This window comes from Martes martes, assembly GCF_963455335.1.
Source record: "Martes martes genome assembly, chromosome: 5".
In the NCBI taxonomy this organism is placed as follows: domain Eukaryota; kingdom Metazoa; phylum Chordata; class Mammalia; order Carnivora; family Mustelidae; genus Martes; species Martes martes.
In genome coordinates, this window is record NC_137892.1 from 45,799,255 (window position 1) to 45,822,898 (window position 23,644).

A 23,644-nucleotide genomic window follows, 5' to 3' on the forward strand; every position below is an offset into this window, starting at 1 on the left:
TTGTGAAATTATCTCACATTGTAATGAAGAGCGTGCTTGAGGGAATGCTGCGCTTCCTCTTCGAGCTGACTTTTTTTTTTTTTTTTTGCCTTTCTTAAAATAATAAATATTATTTTTTAGCGTAACTTTAGGTTTACAGATAAATTCAGCAATAAGCATAGAAAGTTCCCATATGACTCCCCACTCCGCCAACTCATTCATATATATAGTTTCCCTTATTACCAACATCTTGCAGTACAATGGGATGTTTGTCCTAATATTTACAGATTGTTAATAACTGAAGTTTATGGTTTACCTAGGAGTTCACTCCTTGTGCTATATATACTATGGCTCTGACAAATGCATAAAGTCCTATACCTACCATTACTGTACCATACAGAACAGTTTCACTGATCCAAAAATAACATGTGCTCTACCTAGTCATCCTTCCTCCCTCCCCTGCACTCTGGCAACTACTGATGTTTTTAGTATGTTTGTAGTTTTGCCTTTATCAGAATTGCATATGGTTAGACTCGTATAGTTCATAGTTTTTTCAGATTTACTTCTCTCCTGTGATAATATGCATTGTCATAGCTTGACAGCACATTTCTTTCTATCAGAAATAACAGTCCATTCTACCACAGGTTCTTTATCTTTTTTTTTTTAATTAAGGAATATAAAGCCAATATAAGATTTTTAAAAGGAAAACCAATGTAAGATTTCTATTTTTATTTTTCCTTAAGATTTTTATTTTTTATTTCTTTTTTTATTTTTGAGGTTTTTTTAAGTAGTCTCCACACCTGTGGAGCTCCGTATGGGGCTGAAACTCATGACCCTGAGATCAAGACTGAGATCAAGAGCCACCCAGGTGCCCCAAATTTTTACTTTTGAAAATGTTTCTCAGGTATCTAAAAAAAAATCATGGGATGGCATGGAATGAAACAATCTGGTATGGTGACCTCAACAGTGTCTGTCTGACAAAGTTCTGTAGGGAAGAAAATACTGGACAACTTAAAACACACCCTCCTTGGTAGACTAGCATTTAAACATAATCTCTTGTGAAAACTTCTGTGAGGATCACACATAGTTAAGCCTGTTTTGTATGGGAATCAGTTTTGTAAACAGATTTCAGCACTAAGTCCTGAGAGGCAGGAGTTTTTTTTTGTTTTTTTTTTTTTAGGGATCTGATACGTATCGCCACTCAGTAAACCCACTGACCTCTAAAACATAATTGGGTTCTGCTTGCTTTAGTGCTGCTTGGAGCTACTTTCTGTGGTTGGACCTTGTCATTTTTCAAATCCTGCAAACAGAAAGCTAAGGGCCTAAAGCACCGTAGTATGTAATTAGGAGTTAAAAATTGTACCAGTTGCTTGGAAAATGAGCCTACTGCTTGATGCTCTAGGAAGCAGCAGAATGAACTGGTTGGAAATGTTTGTATCTGGTCCTGAGTCAGTGGCCTGAGACTTTACAAGCCGGGTGGTTGTTTCCATGTAGACTACCCTCGGATGTACATGAGGGACAGCAGAACACAATGGGCCTTGTTACTTCAAAACCAAACCAATAATTAGTAACTTTAGGAGTCATGCTTTTGAAAATTCATGAGGTTGATAGTGTCAGAGATATCACCTAACCTGTTCTACACAGTTCCTATTTTTGAGGCTCCAAGATGCCTTCTCCCATTTCTGATATCATGAGATAGGCTCTGCATACACTAATATCTTATTAAGATATTATTAAGACATCTAACCCATGCACAGAGAATAATCGACAGGCATAAGATAAAATTTGAGTTAATAGCAGAACCTACCACAGTCCTGAATGGGAGGACCCAACATTATAAATAGATCAATTTGTCATCATTTGATATAAGTGAATTTTAAGCGCATTTAGAATTTCATCTATTAGGTAGGGGTGTGTGTGTGTATGTGTGTATGTGTGTTTGAAGGGTAGGACTTAAGAGATGAATTAAAAGTTTATTTCAAAAGTGGAAAATAGTGAGAGGGAACCTGTTCTATCAGATGTTTCTCATTCTTTAAAATTGATTTAACTTGGTAATTTGTTTGAAAGAAAATAGATTTAGGTGACTAACTCACACCACACACACACACACACACACACACACACGCACGTATAAGTCAGATGAATAAAATTTCCAAATGTTAAAAAAAGGAGACTATTTTATAGTAGTCCCCCTTATCTGTGGAGGATGCATTCTAAAACCCCCAAAATGGTGTCTGAAACTGCAGACAGTACTGAACCTTATATATACCATGTTTTTTCCCTATTCATACATACATACCTAGGATAAAGTATATTTATAAATTGGGCATACTAAGAGATTAACAGTAATAACTAATAATAAAATAGAAAAAATATAATAATAAAATAAAAGTTATATAAATGTGATTTTTCTTTCTCTCTCAGAATATTTTATTGTACTGTACTCACCCTTCTTGTTGTGATGATGTGAGATGATAAAATTCCTATGCGATGAGATGAAATGGGGTGAACGATGTTGTGTTAGGCTAATATTGACCTTTTGATGATAGGTCAGATGGAGGATTATTTGCTTTCAGACCTTGGTGGACTGGTTGACAAGAGGTACCTGAAACCGAGGAAAGCAAAACTGTGATTAAGGGAAAGAGAGGAGGTGAAGGGGGCTACTGTATACTCTTTATTTTTATTTAATTTAATTTTTATTTTTTATTAAAGATTTTATTTATTTATATTTGAGACAGTGAGCACAAGCTGGGGAATGGGGGGGCAGGCAGAGGGAGAGGGAGAAGTGGACTCCCTGCTGAGCAGGGAGCCTAAGGTGGGCCTCAATCCCTGGGATCATGACCTGAGCCTAAGGCAGACACTTAACCAATTGAGCCACCAAGGATCTCCACTGCATACTCTTTATTAAGGAAAAGCTAGCTAAGCAAGCTTTAAGTACAAAACTCAGAAAATCTATAGGCTTAGAGACACTGAATTAAAACTTTTCTGAATGATAAATATGCCTCACATAAATTTAAATGAAAAGAAAAGACTCAGAAAATATTTACATCTTAACAGGTCAGGTTTTGGCTCATTATATAAACAGTGCCTATAAAACAATAATAGAAAGATAACCTATTAGAAATAAGATGAAAATGTGAACAGTAAATTCACAAAAAATAAACGATCACTGGACACATGATTAAATATTAAATTTCACTAAGTGAGAAGAGAACCAATGAAACAAAACAACTGACACTCAAAATAAAATAAAACTCTTTCCCCTCTATCAATTTTTTGAATATCTTATTTCTTTATTTGAGAGAGAGAGAGAGAGAGAGAGAGCAAGCACAAGCAGGGGGAGGGGCAAATGGAGAAGCAGACTCCCCATTGAGCAGGGATCCTGATGTGGGGCTCAATCCCAGGACCCTGGGATCATCGATCAGTTTTAGTATGAACTGTAAAGATTGGCAATATCCAGTTATAAATAAATAAACTCCCACTGGCTGAGGACAATGAGGGAAAACTCATGAAATTTTAAAATGCACAAACCCTTTGACACAACAATTTTTTTTTGTTGTTGTTCTTGGACTTGATCCTTGAGTAATATGAAACTATGCACAAAGATTATATACCTATATACCTATTAAAAACACAACATTTGATGTCTCCCCCCCAGGGTGGGGGGAGACAAACCATAAGAGACTCTTAATCTCAGGAAACAAACTGAGGGTTGCTGTGGAGCGGGAAGGATAGGGTGGCTGGGTTATGGACATTGGGGAGGGTATGTGCTATGCTGAGTGCTGTGAAGTGTGTAAGACTGATGGTTCACAGATCTGTACCCCTGAAGCAAATACATTATATGTTAATTAAAAAAAAAAAAACACACATTTGTAACAGCAAAATTTAGAACCAAGCAGAAAATAGGAGAATGTTTAAAAACACTATATAATATAAGATAGCTATAAAATGAGGCATATATTTTTCTGTGAAAACATGTTTAGGATATTTTTGTTTAAAAATTTAAAATACAGATATCAGATAAAATATGATCAATTTTTGTAAAGTATACATGAGTATATTTATTAATATATATGTATACATACATGAACATGCACACACATATCCTTTGTTAAAAAACAACATTCAGGGGTGCCTGGGTGGCTCAGTGGGTTAAGCCTCTGCCTTCAGCTCAGGTCATGATCCCAGCATCCTGGAATCAAGCCCCGCATTGGGCTCTCTGCTCGGCAGGGAGCCTGCTTCTCCCTCTCTCTCTCTGCCTGCCTCTCTGCCTACTTATGATCTCTCTCTGTCAAATAAATTAAAAAAGAAAGAAAGAAAGAAAGAAAGAAAGAAAGAAAGAAAGAAAGAAAGAAAGAAAGAAAGAATTCCTAAAAACAAAACAAAACAAAACAACCCAACAACATTCAACTAAGTAAATTTGAAGATTAAATTGGCTTTATTCAGGGATTCATGAATCAGGCAGCATCCCATCTAGCAAAGAGAAAGGCATTCTATGGAGCATTCTTTGGGGGATAGAAAGTGTCTATCAGATGGATTACCTCACTACTGTCGATTTCCAGACTGACTGGTTAAGATTACCTCCCTGCAAAAGGTTGAAACTGCAATTAGGTTAGGTATTAAGTCTTGGTTTGCTAATAGGGGCTTAGCATAAGTGACTCCATTTGGGTCCTGTTGTCTTATAAGCAAGGAAAAAAAGTGTCTAGAAAGCTAAGAACCAAATATAAGTAATCATAATTTTGGAGGACGGGAGTGGGGTAGGACTGGTGCTTTTCCTTCCAGAATGTATTCTTTAAAAAAGAAGAAGGAGTAAGTGTGAATTTTATTTTCATTCCATTTTTTGGTTTTTTAAAAAAGCTAAAAATATATATTCAAAACATAAATAACCAAAATAGAACATAAATTAACAGCATAATTTGGGAAATATCCCCAATTTTACATTTGAAGATGGAAGAAAATGAAGATACACAACACAGTTTAATCTTCATGTTCAAATTACATGTCTAGATCTCTAAAAAGCTTCCTTTAAAAGTTGCTCAAATGTTCATTCTAGAGAAATTGCTGAGGTTATTTTTATGGGAGGACCACAGTACTGCACATTGTATTCAAAGAGATGGTCCCAAAGGGGCTCACATGTACATCTTAGCCATGTTTCCCTCCCCGCTTTCTTACCATTCTAAAACTTTACACTGCTTACCCAGGAAATGAAATTCATAATGATCAAATATAAAATGATGTCAATGTTTTGGTAATTTAAGGAGAGAAGGGTGAACACAGAATTACTGAGAATTTGCAGCCCTCATCTTGGCCTGAGCACTTGTGAGAGAGAGTCTGGGCTCTATTCTGTCTGATACAAAGAAGGTCTGTGGAAGTGCTCAGTTGGAACAAACAGGAATGTGGTGTGTCTCTGTGATTTCCTGTCCCTCCCTCCCCCCACTTTTCTTTCTTTCTTTTTTTCCACAGAGATAGGTCCTTTGGTGAAAAGACATCTGTGCTTTCTTCTTTTTCTTCAAGACTGAATGTCATGATTTAGGACACACAAATGTAATTTCAACTTTGACTGCCTGCTGGTTTATTTCATGCACCTGCTTTTGGAGGAAGGAGGGACAGGATTTTAAGAGGACATTTTGAGGCCAGAGCTGACATTTGACCTGATATATCCCACAGGAACTTGGAAAACAAAAGCACTTATTCATAATGTGTGATTTAAACAACCAAGGAACACATTTGCAATTATATTTACACATCAACACATGGACTTGCTTTCCTTGTTATTTCTTTTTTTTTACTTAAGTCATAAAATGAAAAGGTAAAGACTTCTCTTTTTGAATATATATCCCTGTATCGAATCCTATATTGGTTTATAAGTTAAATTTTGCTGTTTGGTTTCAGATTTTTTAATGCTTCTATATAATATTTTATGTTTTTTTGATTTATAAACAGTCTATATAAATTCACATATGTAATTTCCAGTATCTGTACATTTAATTATTTCTAACTAAAATATCTTCTATTAAAATGTTCTTTCATAACTGAATATTAAATAATTAAAAAGATAGAATCGTTATAAAGAGCCATCTTAAACAGTTTTGCTAAAAGTCTGGCAGCAAATAAATTGAGAACAGACAATTTCTGGTCTTTAAATTACTTTCTGTAGTGAATGTTTATGCGGTTCAAGTTAACCACCAAGAGCTTAATTTAAGGAAATAAATATCAGAAGAAAAAAGCAAAGTAGATATTTAATAAAAAATATTAACTGCTGCTTCATTTTTGCTTATGAAAGGGCATGGATTTCTCCATCTTTGACGCCTTGAATTAAGGGATTTTATCTCTACTACCATAAACAAATCTGCCTAGAATAACTAGTTTCTTGAGGACTATAAGTTATAGAAGCAAAGCATGAAAGAAAAAATAGGAAACCTCCAGATTATAAATACAAGAGTAATGCTGTGCTTTATAGTGACACCATGTGTTTGCAAGAATTGATGAACAGCAGATGTCCTGAGACCTGTGAAAACATCTGCAACAACCACTTGAAGGTGAGAAAATAATCTGATTAATTTCCTTTTTTGGTTTATTTTGTACTCTCCTTATGTATTATTTTTCAACCAGTCTTTCTTTCCATCATTCCTATATGGAATTTGGTAAAGTAAAAAGTTTCACAGCTCCAGGATACTGTTACAGATGGATAGGTCAGACACTTGTATTTTTCCTTTAGTCATGATCCTGCCATAGATGTTAAACCTATCTTCTAATCTCTGAGTATTTTCTATGCTTGTTTGTTAAGATGGTAAGATTCAGTGACATAAAAACAAAGATGAATCATTGGTAGAATACTTTTTTTGATAAGATGTTGTCTTCCTGGGAGGGGGGTCATATTTGGTGGCAACTAAACCATGCAGGAAGCAGACATCCATTTCAAGCATGCTTCTCCTGTGGCCTTCTATTACTTGAGCAATCAACCTGAGTTAGCTATGTGTGAGCACACACCAAACCTTTCAGGAGGGTCCTTTCCATTTTTCTATTTAGTAAAGCTCAGTACAGTTCTGCTTCTCAGAAAAGTTAATGTCATTGGGTTGGGTTGTAGATTTTTCTGGGAATCTGTACAATGGAGGTATTCTCCCTTAGAGGAAGTGACCATACGATGGTACACCTAGCTCTAACTAAGAGCAGTAAATAAAAAGAACGCTTTATAGAAGTATGCCTTTGGAGATCTCGTACTAAGATGGAAGGATAAGGTAAAAATCCACAAAACTACACAGAATTAAGTTCTGTCCTATTTTATTCTACTTTTTCTGGCCAAGGGTTTTCCACTTGAGTGTGGTCATGGTACAAAGTGACCTCAGGATGGTAACCTCTGGGACAAAGAACTTCCATTTTCTTTGATTTAAGACTGCTATTATACCTTTATTTAGTCTCTACTGTTCATCTTCAATCTAAAAAATGGATCTGCCAGCACTGCACTTAAGCTTTTTCTCTTCAGGTTCACTCTTTCCTACTTCTCTCTCTTGATTCATCCTCTTGATTCTTCAATGACAAAGAGTTAATTTAGCTTAAAAAGGGAACAAAGGTGTCAACTCTACAAAATGTGAAAGAAAAACCAAACAGACAAAAATAGCCATCTGCTCTGTGACTGCTGCTGCCTTTGAGGGACTTTCTCTGATACCTGAAGGGGTTTAGTTGACTAGAAACTTAGGTCTCCACAGCCTTGAAACAGCTGGAGTTGTGTTGCGTATCTCTTGAAGATTTGCCCAGTGACAGCTGGTTTAGCTATAGAAGTGAAATCTGATCACCTAAATCCCTCCCCAGAGAATGAAAAAAAAAAAAATACTTCCACAAATACTCAAATCAAAAGAAGAAACCCAGAGTGAGTCTACTGAAGAAGAAAGAGTTTGCTAAGTCTTCTCTGTAGAGGTTCATAGTAGACGGTGGGCAGAGACAAGTACAAAGCTGTCTTAGTAATAGACAAAATCCCACCTATAGGCAAAGAAAAAGACTTCTTCAGAAGAGGTGAAGCAGAAGCTGCGGCTTTCCCTGTAGAAAGCTGAGGAGGAGATCAGCCAGAGGCGAAAAACTGAAAGTTTCTACCAGCTCAAAATGAGATTAAGGCTCTGATTTGTTTTACACCAAAGTACTTCATCCATCTAACTTTGTCTTGGAAGGATTCTGCACTTACCATGTCCCAAATGAGTTAATCAGCAACTGTCACCCAAACATCAGAGTATAGAACAAATATACTTAGAAGAAGCTAATGAAGAAGGAAGCTAAGAAATAAATGCTTAGGGATTCCTTAATTTGTAAAGAGGTCAAGCCTGCAAGCAAAATCTGAGCAAAAGCTAATCCAAAATAATATTTATCTACTATACGTCTGTTATTTGCAAGTGACTGGGCTAGGGCTTTATCGGAACTAGGGTGAACAAGATGCAACTTCTCATCAGAGAATCCAGTGTTTCGTGAAGGAAACAGATATAAACAGAGAGAGAGAGAGAAAGGATCTACTAAAAAGTTTGGAGGATAGACCTTAGAAGCAGAAGACAATAAGGTATAACTCAAGGTCTACAAATCCCACTTAACGGAAAAACTTTTCCTTCTTTTTATCCCACAGAACCAACTTTTGTGGTGTTTATACTAGGGTTTCAGTGCCTCTTCATTACAACTGGACAGTAAATCCAAGTACTCCTTCCCTCTCCTCATAAGACACCTTCTAACATAACTGCTTCTCTGACTGAATCATAACGCATATTGAAGGACCATTGTGTGAAAACTATACTAATTTCAAGGCCTCAATAAAAAAATAAAAAACCTGCACTTATAGTCCTTACACTGAAGATTATTTTAATCTTCCCACAATATAGAAAATGAAGAAAGTGTTTGAAAATAATACTACAAAACATGAGTAAATTTAGATATTCAAGTGTGCTGTTGAAACCAATTTACCAGGTGTTCACATTAAAATACACAGTATTAGTATGGGAATATCAGTAAGTTCAGTTATTCTATACATACACACACAGACATGATTTTGCTGTACACATTGCTATAGTAAAAAGTCATTGTTTTTGTTTGCTTTTTTCTTTCCAATTTTTTAATTTAAATTCCAGTTCACTAATAGAGTATAAATGTTAGTTTTAGGTGTAGAATTTAGTGATTCATCACTTACATACAGCACCTGGTGCTCATCACAACACGTGCCCTCCGTAATCCCTATCACCTATTTAACCCACTAAAAAGTCTTAAAAATAGAAATTGTTTTAACTTTTCTGCCCTAGTCATTTAATTTTTGTTTGTATTAATCAATAAAATGTGTAAATTTTTAAAAGTTTTAAAAATTCCTTAATTGACAGCTCACCGATGGACATAAAGATAAGAACTAAATGAAGTTGCCGAAATGTTCTGACATATTCTTGGAAAAGAGTATAAATATTACGATTTTTTATACTGCACATGGAATATTTTGGTCATATTGGAAGAGTAAGTATTTTTTCAACTTTTTCTTTTAATGACTTATTTATTTTAGAGAGAGAGAAAGAGAATGTGCACACCCACAAGAGGGGGAGGGGAAGAGGAAGAGAGAGAATCCTCAAGCAGATTCCCCACTCATGAGGCTTTGATCTCATGACCCTGGGATGATGACCTGAGCCAAAATCAAGAGTAGGCTGCATAACCAACTGAGCCATCCAGGCTGCCCAAGAGTGAATTCCTTCTAAAATTCTTAAATGTACAAAGTTCCAAGCATGCCCCCATAATCTTTTTTCTATTATATACTTTCCCTAAAAATATTGCTGAATCTGTGTGAATTTCACCTGGAGGAGAAGGGCTGCAATGACACTACCGATTTTTGCACATGAGTTAAATAGAATTGGTTTATGAAAAGGCAACGTTGAAACAATATAGACCCAGGTCAGCTTTTTCTAACTATAAGTTCTTATTCTAACCACAGCCTAGCTAAAATAGGTAGATCTGTTTCTCCAACTCTTTCCTGTCTCATACATGAAATGTCTATTTGTCTCTAAAATGGGCAAGAGTTGTAGAGAAAGAGAGAATTAATTCATGGAATCCTAGACTTAGCAACACTGAGTCCTTAGAGCATCTGGGAGGCTCAGTCAGTTGAGGGTCCGACTCTTGATTTCAGCCCAGATCATGATCTCAGGGTTGTGAAATGGAGCCCTGTGTGCGGTTCCACACTGGAGGCAGAGCCTGCTTAAGATTCTCCCTCTGCCCCTTCCCCCAGGCTTTCTCTCCCTCTCTTTAACAAACAAAAACAAAACACTGAGTCTCCTCAACCAGCCATCACTGTGGTCCCCGGGAGGGTAAACAGACACAGTGACAAAGGTAGGCAGATGAAATTATTAGATGGAGCATTGAGAGCCTTGTGAAATGGCAATGGAACTATGGGAAATCCTTTAGACAGGCAAGAGACCAGCCTATATGTAGACAACATTAATCCAAGTGGCACATTGAACCCTTTCACCTGGGTTCATACTCTTATGATCCTACCATTCCCGTGGTGAGAAGGGGCAGGAACCAAGGCAAGGTAAATCCCAGGAAAGTCTGTCTGAGTGAGTGAAAGAGCAGTGATCCCCTGGGCTTAGTGATCACAGAAAATGAGCCACGGAATCCTAGCAGCTTTTCCTCCATTCTATTTTTGTGTTTATTCTTTTCACAGTGTTTGTATTCAGTTATTTTCACCTTTCATCTTATATCATCCAGTCAAGACAATATTTTTCAAAGTTATTTAAGTCAGCTCCTTTCTTTAACACTTGTGTTAGTGTGGGTTTATAATACAGTTATTAAATTCAATTATCAGAATTTATATTTCCTCTTGGGTTCCCCTGACATTCTAACACATTTTTTAAAAAATTTGCACACAGGGGCACCTGGCTGGCCTAGTTGGTAGAGCATGTGACTCCTGATCTCAGGGTCATGAGTTCAAGCCCCACATTGGGCATGGAGCCTACTTAAAAAAATAAATAAAAAATAAAATAATAAAAAATAAAAAAATAAAAAAATAAGGTTTGCACAGTAAAATTCGCTCACTGTGGCATATAGTTCTCTGGATGTTGACAAAAGCACCAAGTCATACAGTCACCTCCACAGTACTGTACCAAATAGTTCTATCACTTTCAAAATTTCCTTGTACCACTCTTTGTGGTCAACCCCTCCTCTCAGACTCAAACTTGGCATGGATGATCTACTTTCAAGCATTGTATTTTCTAGAATCAGAGAAAAAGGAAGTCTTTTAGTCTGACTTCGTTCACTTAAAAAATGTGTTTAAGATTCATGCTGTGAGAATCCATTGTTTTGTTTTATTTTTTCCTTTTTCTTGCTGAGTTGTATTCTATTGCATGGATATAGCACTATTTGTTCTTCATTCCTGTCCAGATGGACATTTGTATTGTTTCCAAATTTTGGAGCTTATGAATGAAGTTGCTATGAATATAAACATATAAATGTTCATAAATATAATATTATAATTCCCTAGGGTAAATGCTTAGGGATAGGTAAGCTCAGTTATATGGTAAATATACAGTATGTTTATGTTCATATGTAATTGATAAAATATCTTCCAAAGTTGCCATACTATTTTGCATTCCCACCAAGTTCCTCTTTACATTCACCACACTTGATGCTGTAATTTTTTATTTTAGTCATTTTAATATGAGTAGTGATATCTCATTGGAGTTTTAATTTGCATTTTTCTAATGGCTAATGATGCTGATCATCTTTTCATATGCTGATTTATTATCCGTATATCTTCTTTGAAGAAGTATCAGTTTAAATGTACCCTCCTTTTTTTAATTTTAGAAAATTATAAAGTTCTTTATATACCTTGTATACAATTCTATTATCAGGTAAGTGATTTGTATAGATTTCCTTCCAGGATATAACTTTTCTTTTGTTATCTTTAAAAAAAATTTTTTTTAATTTATTTGACAGAAAGAGAGATCACAAGTAGGCAGAGAGGCAGGCAGAGAGAGAGGGAGAAGCAGGCTCCCTGCTTAGCAAAGAGCCTGATGCGGGGCTCGATCCCAGGACCCTGAGATCATGACCTGAGCTGAAGGCAGAGGCTTAACCCACTGAGCCACCCAGGCACCCCCTTTTTGTTATCTTAACAGTATTTTTTATAAATAAATATTTTAATTTTGATAATTTATCCAAGTCATAATCTTTTTCTTTGATGAATCTTGCTTTTGGAGTCATATCTAAAAACTACTGGCCAAACCCAAATCACACCGATTTTCCAACTAGAGGATTTCCATCAAGGTCTATGATCCATTTTGAGTTAGTTTTTGTGTAAAGTGTGAGTTGTGTGTCAAATTCACTTTTTTGCACATGGAAATTGAGTTCTATTAGCATTATTTGTTGGAAGACTATATTTTCTTGATTTGTCTTTGCGCTTTTGTCAAAATCATTTTACTCTATTAAAATAGATGTTATTTCTGGGCTTCCTATTCTGTTTCATTGATCTGTTTATTCTTTGATAGACATCACATCTCGAATACTGTAGCTTTTAGTAAGTTTTGAAAACAAGTAATATGAGTCCTCCAACTTATTCATTTGCTTCAAAATCATATAAGTTACCAGGCGCCTGGGTGGCTCAGTGGGTTGAGCCTCTGCCTTCAGCTCAGGTCAAGATCCCAGGGACCTGGGATCGAGCCCCGCGTCGGGCTCTCTGTTCAGCGGGGAGCCTGCTTCCACCTCTCTCTCTCTGCCTACTTGCGATCTCTGCCTGTCAAATAAATAAATAGAAAAAAAAATCTTATAAGTTACCTTAGTTCCTTGGCCTTTCCATTCAAATGTTAGAATAAGCTCATGATTAACTGAAACAAACATACCTAAAAACCCCCAAAACCATTGTTAGGAATTTAGGCTATTGATTTGGTGAGTTACACTGATCAATTTTCAAATGTTGAATAGGTTTGCTTTCCTGAAATGAATCCCACTTGGTTAAGATAGATGATCCTTTTTATATATTACTGTATTTAAGTAGTTAATATTTTGTAAAGGACTCATGTCTCAGTTCATGAGAGATATTTTTCAGTATTTTTCTTATAAAACCCTTGTCTGGTTTATATATTAGAATAAGGTCAGCCACATAAAATGACCTGGGAAGTATATTCCCTTCTATTTTCTAGATAGGACTTGGTATTATTTCTCCCTAATATATTTAGTAGAATTTACCAATAAAATCACCAGGGCATAGAATTCTTTTTTGGAGAAGATTAAATTCCTTTGCCAGAAAAAGGATTATTCCAGCTATGTATTTCTTCTTGAGTGCATTTTGGTAGTCTGTTTTTTGAGGAATTGGTCAATTTTACCTAAGTTTTAGAAATTAGGACATAGAATTGTTCGTGGTATTTCTGTATTATCCTGATGATGTCTATGATGTCAGTAGCAACATTCCTTTATCATTCCTGATATTGGTAGTTTGTATTTTTCTGTGTTTTTAAAAAAATTTTTGTTGTCAGTTAGATGTTTACCAATTTTACCTTTTCAAAGAAACAGTTATTGGTTTCACAGATTTTCACTTATCACTTTTCTATTTTCAAATCCATTTATTTCTACTCATTATTGTTTCCTTTCTTTTGCTTGTGGTAAGTTTACTTTCCTCTGGTTTCTCAAGGTAGGAAGTAAGATCACTGCTTTGAATCCTTTCCTCTTTTTCAGTATAAACATTTAATGCTATAAATTTTCCTGTAAGCGCTGCTTTCATTGCAAATCTCATTTTGATATGTTGAATTTTCATACTCACTCATTTCAAATTATTTCTCAATTTCCCTTGAGACTACTTTTCTGACCCATAGATTATTTAAAATTGTGTTGCTCAATTTTCAAATCTTTGGAGATTTTCCCAAATCTCTGTGTTACTGATCTCTATATTAATTCCATTGTGATCTAAAAACATACTACATATGGTTTCTATTTGAGTTCAGTTCGCAGTTGAACTGTGTTCATTGCTGCTGTGGTTACCCTCAATGTGCCATGGGCTTCAAATTTCTGCAATCATACTCTGTGTTTGGTGTGGGAATTTGTATGCCAGAACAGTGTCTCATCTGGGTGCTATACCTCAGGTTGCCTCTTGAAGATTCTCTTCAGAAAAGATCTCTTTGCAATGCCTGTGTTTTACTTCTGCTGACTCCCTGCAATATTCTGCTCTTACTTATAATTTGTAATTCAAGTGTTAGTCTGCTAGCGGAAATTCTCTGCTGTTTGGATGAAATCTCTGTCTTAGGCAGACTCTAAATCCTGGGTCTCAGGGATGGAGTTTTCTAATTCCCTCTCACTCCCTCTTTTCAGTTCTGAGCGGAGGGCATAGTCCTGCTTTCTGCCCGGGAGTGGGTATTTTTCCTCCTCGAGTCCCTTCCTCAAGCTGCCTTGAGTTTTCCTCAGTGTCCTAAGGATAAGAATTTCTTTCCCAACTCTCAAGGCTGCTATTCTCCTCCAAGCCCACAAGTTCTATAATGAACATATTCTTAAGTCTCTTTTGGATCTTCTCTGTGAGCATCTTTCAGTGTTCGTTGCAGACAGCCTACAGTAATGTGCTGTCGCCCCCAGTTTTTTTCTCTGCTGGGCTTCACAGTGTCCCACCAACCCACAATCAGCCTTCAACAGTTATCACAGGTGTCTGGCTAGGGGTGTGTTTAATCCATGGAAACGAGTGCTCACCTCTTCTCTATCTTTGTAGGCACTAATATCTTCTCAGGTTTTGGGCCATCAATCTGCTCTGTGAACTCAGCTGTCTGATGGGTAAAAGAAATAATGAATTTTAAGTTAATCTGGCTCTTTTTCATTATAAGAATGGGCACAACACTTCTTGTAGCTCAATAAAGAGAACTTCCCTGAAAATGTGAAATAATTTTAGGTTTCTCTTATTATATTAAAATATGCTAGTCAAGAAAAGAAACAGTCAAAAGGAACACGGCAAGGAGGGTAGATTTCAAGGAAAGACAAGTAACAGAGTCTCAATGGCCTTCCATTTCCTTCCTTCATCTAACAGAAAACTCCACATCTAGCACCAAGGCTCAAAACTGCCCTGGTTCTCTTACCTCCTTATTAGCCTTGTTCTTGGGGATTTGATAAGAGAAGTAGTTGCCCTTGAGGCCAATACTATATGAAGTGAGGTTGACCTTTATTTAATAAATAGTTTTCATCTCTTTTTGAAATTTGAAGTAGACGTACAATTTTCTTCACTACAAGTTTCCCCTAAATTTATTCTGGCAGGCTAGAGATTATAGCACTGATCAAGTATTCTTATTTCTTAGTATTCTTATTTTGTCCTTGCAATGCCTTGTCAGATTCTGAATAATAAGTTATTTATTTTGATTTATTTTTATTTATCTATTTTGAATCTCAATTTCTAAATTTTGTAATGGAAGTACAATCTCAACTATGCATTGGAGTGATGAGAATCTCATGAGGCAATGTTCTTAGAAGCCATTTGACAAGAATAAAGTTCCATTCAAACAAGCAATACAATTTCATCCTTAACCTACTGTCATAGATCCTTAAAGCTAAAATGGGGAGAACATTTAACACCAAGCCCTTTGCAGGATCAAAGTAATCTTTCTTCTGGATATTTTTGGACAAGCACTGAAAATTTTACACTTTCCCATTTTCCTCAAACCTTTGCTTGTTACCAGCAAACTGTTATGACTATAACTAATGAGTTACGTAAATAGTTATGCAAAGAGTTATTGCATTCATTAATGCAAATATTTTCTGCTTTGATTGTCCTCTGGTTACATATATCTTACTTGACTTGATATTTGTGTTGCCAAGCCTTTATCATCCACAAGTTTTTCTGCTATCTGTATGGATGGGGCATTTCTTCAGCTCATGGACTTACACATTTTGTACGACTTTCCATTTCAGAGGTGACATTTTGTGTTCTTCAACTTGTTAAAGACCTAAGGTCCTTGGCAACAGCAAATGAAAACTACGCCAGCTAAAGCTCAGGGAAGCGTTATGAGCAATCAGGATGAGAAAAGGAGACCCAGGTAGACTCCTCAGTGGAGTCAGAAGGAAATTCATGAACTTTGGCTGCTCCTTCTCTTCTACCTAGTAGTGTTGACTTTGTTTTCTCTAAGTTTCTGCCATCTTCAAGTCTCTTGTCTGCTCCTCTCCATTCTTCTTTCAACCAGCCTCCACAGCAAGGCTTTCAAATATTGGGGCTGTACTCAGCTGTGACTTGCATAACGCTGACTATGGCCCAAATTACATAATTTCAGAATTTGGAGATAGAATTTCAGGGTCTTATTTAAAAGGATGAACTAATGGTCTGGAAGCTGATAAAATATTACAGAAAACTGAGTAAGCTAGTGTTCTGACTGTGAAGGAGAGCCCTGCTTCAACTTGCTTTCATTCATCCCTATCTCAATTCCATTTCAATCCTTTGATGTGTTGGGAAAAGGGTGGGGGAATGGGAATTCTTACACATGCTGGCAGGATGAAATACTATGAGCCCTTTGCAACAGAATTGATAGTATCTATTAAAATTAAATACATATTTATATATACTTACCATCTTACATACATATTTATATATAAATACATACCCACGCACACACATACACATATATCCTTTAAATCCAAGTCCCCCTTCAAATTGACAATTAGATTTTCTCTTATTCTGGGTTTTATGTAAAGAAAGCTTTATTAAAAACCATATTTCATGTACAAAAATAGTTAAAGAGTTATAAGAACTATAAAAATAGAAAGCTACACTAGTTTTCTTCAGTCTGCTTATTAAATAAAGGAGATGGTGCATATACTCGATTTAGTGAATGTGAATTAAACAATCTGTGTGTATTATGAGATGTATTGATTCACAAAGATTTCTATATAGCAGTATTATGTTTGTTTTCTTATGCAAAATATATTGTATTGATTAATGAAAAGAAATACAGTAAAGTAAAAAAATGTGACTTGCATTCTTTTTTTTCTTGATTTTCCCCTTTAGAAAGCCTCTTGATCATGCAGATTATCATTTCAACAAACAGCCTTCTTCTTTGTTTAAAGCCATTGATAGTTCTTGTGTGCCAGACTCCTTTCTCAAAGTCAGATTAGACCTGCAGTATTAGTAATAAATGTCACCTCTACCAGGCAACATAAGGTTTTAAAAATATGCTGTGTACTTACAATCTTGCACAATAGTGAGTTGGAGTTACAGTGTGTTGAAAGAGGAGGTATAAGTGAAGGATAATTTCTGGATACTTATTTTGATTTCTCTCTTTCCCAGAACTCATGGCCAGGATCAAAGAAGCAGTATACATTCTACTCTTTGTCAAATGCTGTTAATAGTGGTGAGCCCTAGGCATCAATTCTGGAAGTTTGTGAAGATAAGAACAATATGGATGCACAACAAATCAAAGATCGTAGAGTCCCAACCTTAATAATGAAACTATCAGCCTCTTAAGCCCCATAAGAGAGTAAGAACTGAAAACATCGATAACTACCAACATATCATCTATATTTTTATTTATTTATTTAAGGATTTTATTTATTTATCTGACAGAGAGAGAGACAGTAAGAGAGGAAACACAAGCAGGGGGAGTGAGAGAGGGAGAAGCAGGCTTCCCACTGAGCAGGGAGCCCAATGCAGGGCTCCATCTCAGGACCCTGGAATCATGACCTGAGCCAAAGGCAGATGCTTAACCAACTGAGCCACCCAGGTGCCCCAACATATCACCTATATTAACATGACTTTATTATTCCTGGAATTCTTGCTTAGGAAGGTAACATTCCAAATACTGTGTTGTTTATTTCACATACTTCCTGAAAATCCTTCTGTCTGAACAATAGATTATTCCTCAATAGTTTGCTACAGTAGAATCATCAAACTGATTTTTACTCTTCAAGTTTCTTTTCAAACTCTCATATCTCTGTGTTTATTAATCTTCAACTATCATATCATATACTTAGCTCCCACACTTAGTCTTGAGGGCCTGCCCTCAGCATTGAACACCTTTAAATAGCTCTTCCAAAATTGAGATTTCTCAATTTTGTCCATAACTTCCATGATTCTCCTAAGACTCTCCAGAGAGGGGCCTCTCTTATTGCAGTAAATAAACTTGACATTGGTCCATTAACAAGGTATTTCTGACGTTAGGAAGTCATCAGTGTATGTGACCAGAGGCTAAGGGGCAGAAAAATGAAACCGATGAGCTCTAATAGTTGATAAAGTGACTGTCTACTTTTCCCAGAGATAGTCCCTGTGAAAATGTTTGTAGTGGCAATGAAATTAAAGTGGACATAAAATGCATCCTGAAGGACTTTCACCCCACCATTGTAGGTTTTCAGTTTCTTTCCATGTTGGCTTCACTGATTTCCAAAACTTGAAATACAAGTCTTTTCACGGGCATTTTAATTTCTCCTCACAACTCAAGTGATCATTTTTTTTTTCCTTCTCTCACTAAGAAATAGGTAAGTGTTCAGATATGCTGTTGCCATGTTTACTGAATTTTTAAAAAGAAAATGATCACCAAAACATCTTATGAGTGGGAAAAATACGATCACCACAGTAAGCATTATGTACACCCAATAGTCGGAGTACTAATCTATGACTTTAAAATTTAAAAATACCGATTTATTACACATATCTGCATTGCAAATAGCAAATACTGAAATGAACATCAAATCTGTTACATACTTGTTGATGGGGAGCCAAATACTAAATTGCTATTATTCGAAGAAGAGACGATTATTTATTTCCCCTTTTTGTCATTACTTACCCTTTCTCACTATTATATCCAAAGTGTAGTTTTAATTATGTGACAGCTGTTAGGCACATGTTATTTCTTTTCTTAAAGCTTATTCTATCTGAAATATGAAGGCTGCACTTATCAACTTCCTTTAAAAGGAAGTACAAACCCAAGACATATCTGTGGAATTATAAGGTCCTGTGCCAACAAAATTTATGTTTCTTGATTTTATTTTAATGAAAATCACTGCTGTCTCCATAGTAGACCCCTGTTCATTAAGACATAATCTTAAGAGGCTGCCTACTCTCAGAGAATCCTATTTCAGCAGTTCTTTTTAGCATTCCAGAACCATTTTAAATAACAATGTGAATTATTATTATTATTATTTTTAAAGAATTTATTTATTTATTTGACAGACAGAGATCATGAGTAGGCAGAGAGGCAGGCAGAGAGAGAGGAGGAAGCAGGCTCCCTGCTGAGTAGAGAGCCCGATGCAGGGTTTGATCCCAGGAGCCTGGGATCATAACCTGAGCCAAAGGCAGAGGCTTAACCCACTGAGCCACCCAGGCACCCCAACAATGTGAATTATTTTAAGGAAATTCATTGTCAAATACAAGTTAAATGGGAATCTTAGAAAACAATCTTATTAGAGTAAAAATGTGCTTTGGAATACTACATTTTGCTATTTTACTAGCAAAGGGATTTTTTTCATCTGTAAAAGGGTGTTTCCTAAGTGATAATAAGATTTATAGTTTTTGATAAGAAATTTACAGTACTAGGGCACCTGGGTGGCTCAGTTGATTAAGTGTCTGTCTTTGGCTCAGGTCCTGATCTCAGGGTCCTCAGGTGGAGCCCCGCCATCTCAGTGGGAAGCCTGCTTCTTTCTTTCCTTCTGCCTGCCACTCTGCCTACTTGTGCTCCCTTTCTCCCTCTGTCAAATAAATAAATAAATTAATTAATTAAAAAAGAAATTTACCGTATTGACTTGTGATGACAGCCGTTGCCCTAGAGACACTGTCATTGGAGGTTCAAGTACCCATGAAAACAGTAATAGCATTAAGATTAATATCATACTTAACTCATTTATTTGATGTTAGGTGAAATGTATTTCAATATGATAGCAAAACAGGGAGTTATTCTGTTGTCTCATTTTTTTTAACTTGATAACCCTGAAGGAACTGATTAATAAAAATACATTCTGTTTATTTTAAATTTTATAAGAACTCTTCAATCTCTCTGTCTCTGTCTCACACACACACACACACACAGACACACACACACACACCCAGTATTACGTCTAGCAACATGACCAGCCTCCCCCAGCTTCTCTAAGCCATGATGGTGCTTTGCTTGTTTATTTTCCCTGTTTTATTTTGGTTAAAACCAGCAGTAGTAAGTTATTCCTTTGATCTTGAAATTATTCTGTATGTTGTTTGCCTCACTCAGTTTCTTCAAAAATCTTAAAGTCTTTTTCTTATTTGCTTACATTTATGGCAGAACTATCCCTAGAGAATAGAGTTTGCCTGATGGAAGATTGGGGAGCTGGATTTCAATATAGGCTGCGTGTGTGTGTGTGTGTACAAGCTCACATGTGTGTGTGAGTGTGTGTCTGTGTGTGTACACCGTGAGCCCTGACCCCTGACGAAGTCTCTCTCTTTTACTAAACTTTATTCAGGCTCCTCTGAGTCCCCTTTTTGACTAGACCTTGTCTTTGGGTCCTGACTTCAACAAGAGTTTATTAACATGTGTGTTACACATACATATGGGAATGGACAGTGATGAGTAACTCAAAGGGATGCCTAGAACTTGAGCTTATATAGCATCTTAGCAGGGAGTAATAATTTTGTAGAGAAGTGGCAAGACAAAGGAAAAGAACTTGGAATTTCTGGCAAATTGTGGGAAGATAAATATATGGAGAACTAATAAAAGATAAGAGCTTCTTAGTAAAGTTTATTATGTACATTCTTCTGGCACCATATCTGGGCTGATAAAGTTCTAGAGTTGCCTCTAGTAATTAACTTCCGTCCTTTGTGGTGGAGGAGAGGGGAAGGGAAACACCCTTATAAATTTATGTCTTGCTTTTAAGCAATAGTGGGAGAAGAGAGAGATTTTCTTGTATCTAGTTCTTTTCAATTGCCTTCAATTCAAAATAATTTATATGCAGAAGAGGCATCCTTTGTGTGGCATATTCTGCTGCCCTCCACCTGCACAGCTCAGTTTCAGCAAGAGCCTCCCTTTGTCAGTTTAGAGAGAATCCCTCACTGTTGTTATCTTACCAAATTTCTCATTTCCCATTTTTGTGATATCTGACCACTCTGGCCTGTGTTCAGCAAGAATTCAGCAAGAATCCTCTTAATTCTCTTTAGCAAGAATCGTCCTCATCTTGATGCCTCGAGGTTCTTAGGAGTTTTTCATCCACTGACAACCCCTGCCCCACCCCACTCTGTCCAATGGCTATAAATCCCCCTCTATCTTTGTTATCTGTGGAGTTAAGTCAATCTCTCTCCCTTATTGCAATAGTCTTGACACGGACCAAAATAGTTCTGAACAAACTTTTTCTTTCCACTTTAATAAGTGTCAGAATTTTTCTTCCTTAGTATCCTTATCATCAACAATTCAGCCTAATTCTTTTACTACAACAAGAAGTCAAATGGAACTGGAAATCTCACCTTGCAGAATTTCCAGGGACCAAACATCTTCTCACTGCTGTTGTGCACTCTCTTTGGAGTTTGCAGAGTGATGTAGAAATACCAATACTGCATGCATATTCAACATATTCAGAGCTATGTGGAGAGGAGTAATGGATGCAATGATTTCCCAATTTCCTCACTCCAATGGTTTAAGCAGGTCCCCTACCAATCCTTTTTGGGGGGTCTCATAGGTGTGATACATTGGGAAAATGTTTGAATCACCGAATTGATGATTAAAGTACAGAAGGGTTGATGATGAAGCAAAAATTCACTTGGAGTTATGGAAACTGAAATTCATGAGAAAAAGATGGAAAAGTACTCTCACTGATCTTCAGGACATAATCTTTTACTGTTTGCCTACTCTTCCCTTTTTCTTTCTCCCTCAGAGATTGTAAGCCATTATATCACTTATGTGTGCTGCCATTTACATGTCCCTCACAACTTTAGTACATATTATTTCAATAATCTTCAACATAACAGTCTGAAGTTGTTATTACTATACCTGTTTTATAGGTGAGGACTCTAAGCATGCAGAGATTAAATGATTTGTTCATGATCACACAGCTAGTAAGTGGCAAGTCAAAATTTAAACTCAACCCTGACTAAAATTTGTTCTTTGGATATTTGCCAGTGCTTTTTAAGTCTTAATGTGCATCCTTAAATAATCTGGAGGTCTTGTTAAAATGCATATCCAGGCTCAGGAGCTCTGGATGGGAACCTGGGATTCTGCATTGGTGGAAGATGCTGATGTTGCATTTCCCTGGGCCACACTTTGAGTGGCACTTGATGGTCATTAATTGGAAGTTGTGAAGTTTTCAATGATAATGTGGTTCATCATAATTTTGCCTCATTACTTTAACTTATGTCTGAAATACCATAAATTGATTTATCTCAAAGTCCTCATTCACTCAAACCAAAGTTTAGGGCTTTCTGGTATCAGTAGAATTGCCCCAATCAAATTCTCCCTCAAGGTTTTTGCTTAGAAATCTCAAAAGTAGTACTCTTTGTTTTTAGTCCATCCATCAAATCTTTCACTCTACTCACCATTTTTTTCTCCCTCTCCTCTGAACTCTTTACAATTTATCTAGATCTTTTAGACACCTATAAGCAAAAAATTGAATTCTTTATTCCAGGTGTGGATCCATCATTCATATGGAAAATGCTATCACATCACATCTCTCAGTTTTATGACACAAGTGATACAATCTTTTTCAGTATGGAGTCCAAAGGAACCCTGCACCATTTTGTGACTGAGCTATACTGAAGATTTCTATCTAATTTGACATTGTAATTTACAGCTTCAAATATTTGTGCTTCTTCAAAAGAACTAATTTACATCTTTGAAGCTGGATGACACTTTTTTCCCCTATAACATGCATCTTCATCATTTTGTTGTTACTGGTGTTAGCACACAGTCCTCTTCATTTCCTAATTTGGTTTGATTGTTGACAGGGACCCTCTTTTATACCTTTTATAGCGTATAAGATTGCTATCAAAGGCAGAAACATACTCCATATTCCAAATGCTTCTGCATTGAAATGATGAAGTTCTAGAGCTAGGATTTTCTGTTGTTTGAGAGTATGACAAGGTGACATGGATTCTATTTCAGGAGGTCCTTTGAGGCAAGGTGAACAGGGGTTAAGAGCTGATTAATTGGTTAATACATTCGAACTTCTGTATATTGTAAAACTTTAATTTTAAAAATTTCCTTTGTTTTTCCTTCTGCTGCCACTGTGCTTGTGGTACCCTTAACTACCCAGAAATGTTTCTTTTGAAAAATTCAAATTTGGTCTTAGGTGAACCAGGAGGAAAAGGACTGATTCATGTGTAGGCCAGGAGAGCTAAGTGGAGAGCCTGTTTTGAGCGTGAGATCTCATTTTAATTACATTTATACATATCTAAAAAAGAGCTGTACTTTTATATAAGAGGCTTGTGTTTATTCATTTTATAATTAAATACTGACAAATTGTCCTTTGCAATGATAACTCTATTAGAGGGTTAGTAAAGTCACTCATTGAAGACAGCTGGAAAAGCTTGGAAATATTTAGGGGTGTGTGTGTGTGTGCGCGTGCACGCGTGCATGCATGCATGTGCATGTGTGTGCAAGCATATGAGAGAGCATTTTGTGAGCAGGCTGACATGGGAGGGGAAGGGAGATAAAAAGAATGATAGATAGGGAGGGAGGGAGAGAGAACTAAAGGAAAATTTTTAAAATCTTTTTTCCCTCTGAGTTCTTCCTAATTAGAATTTTCTATCACCAAGTCTTCTTTGATT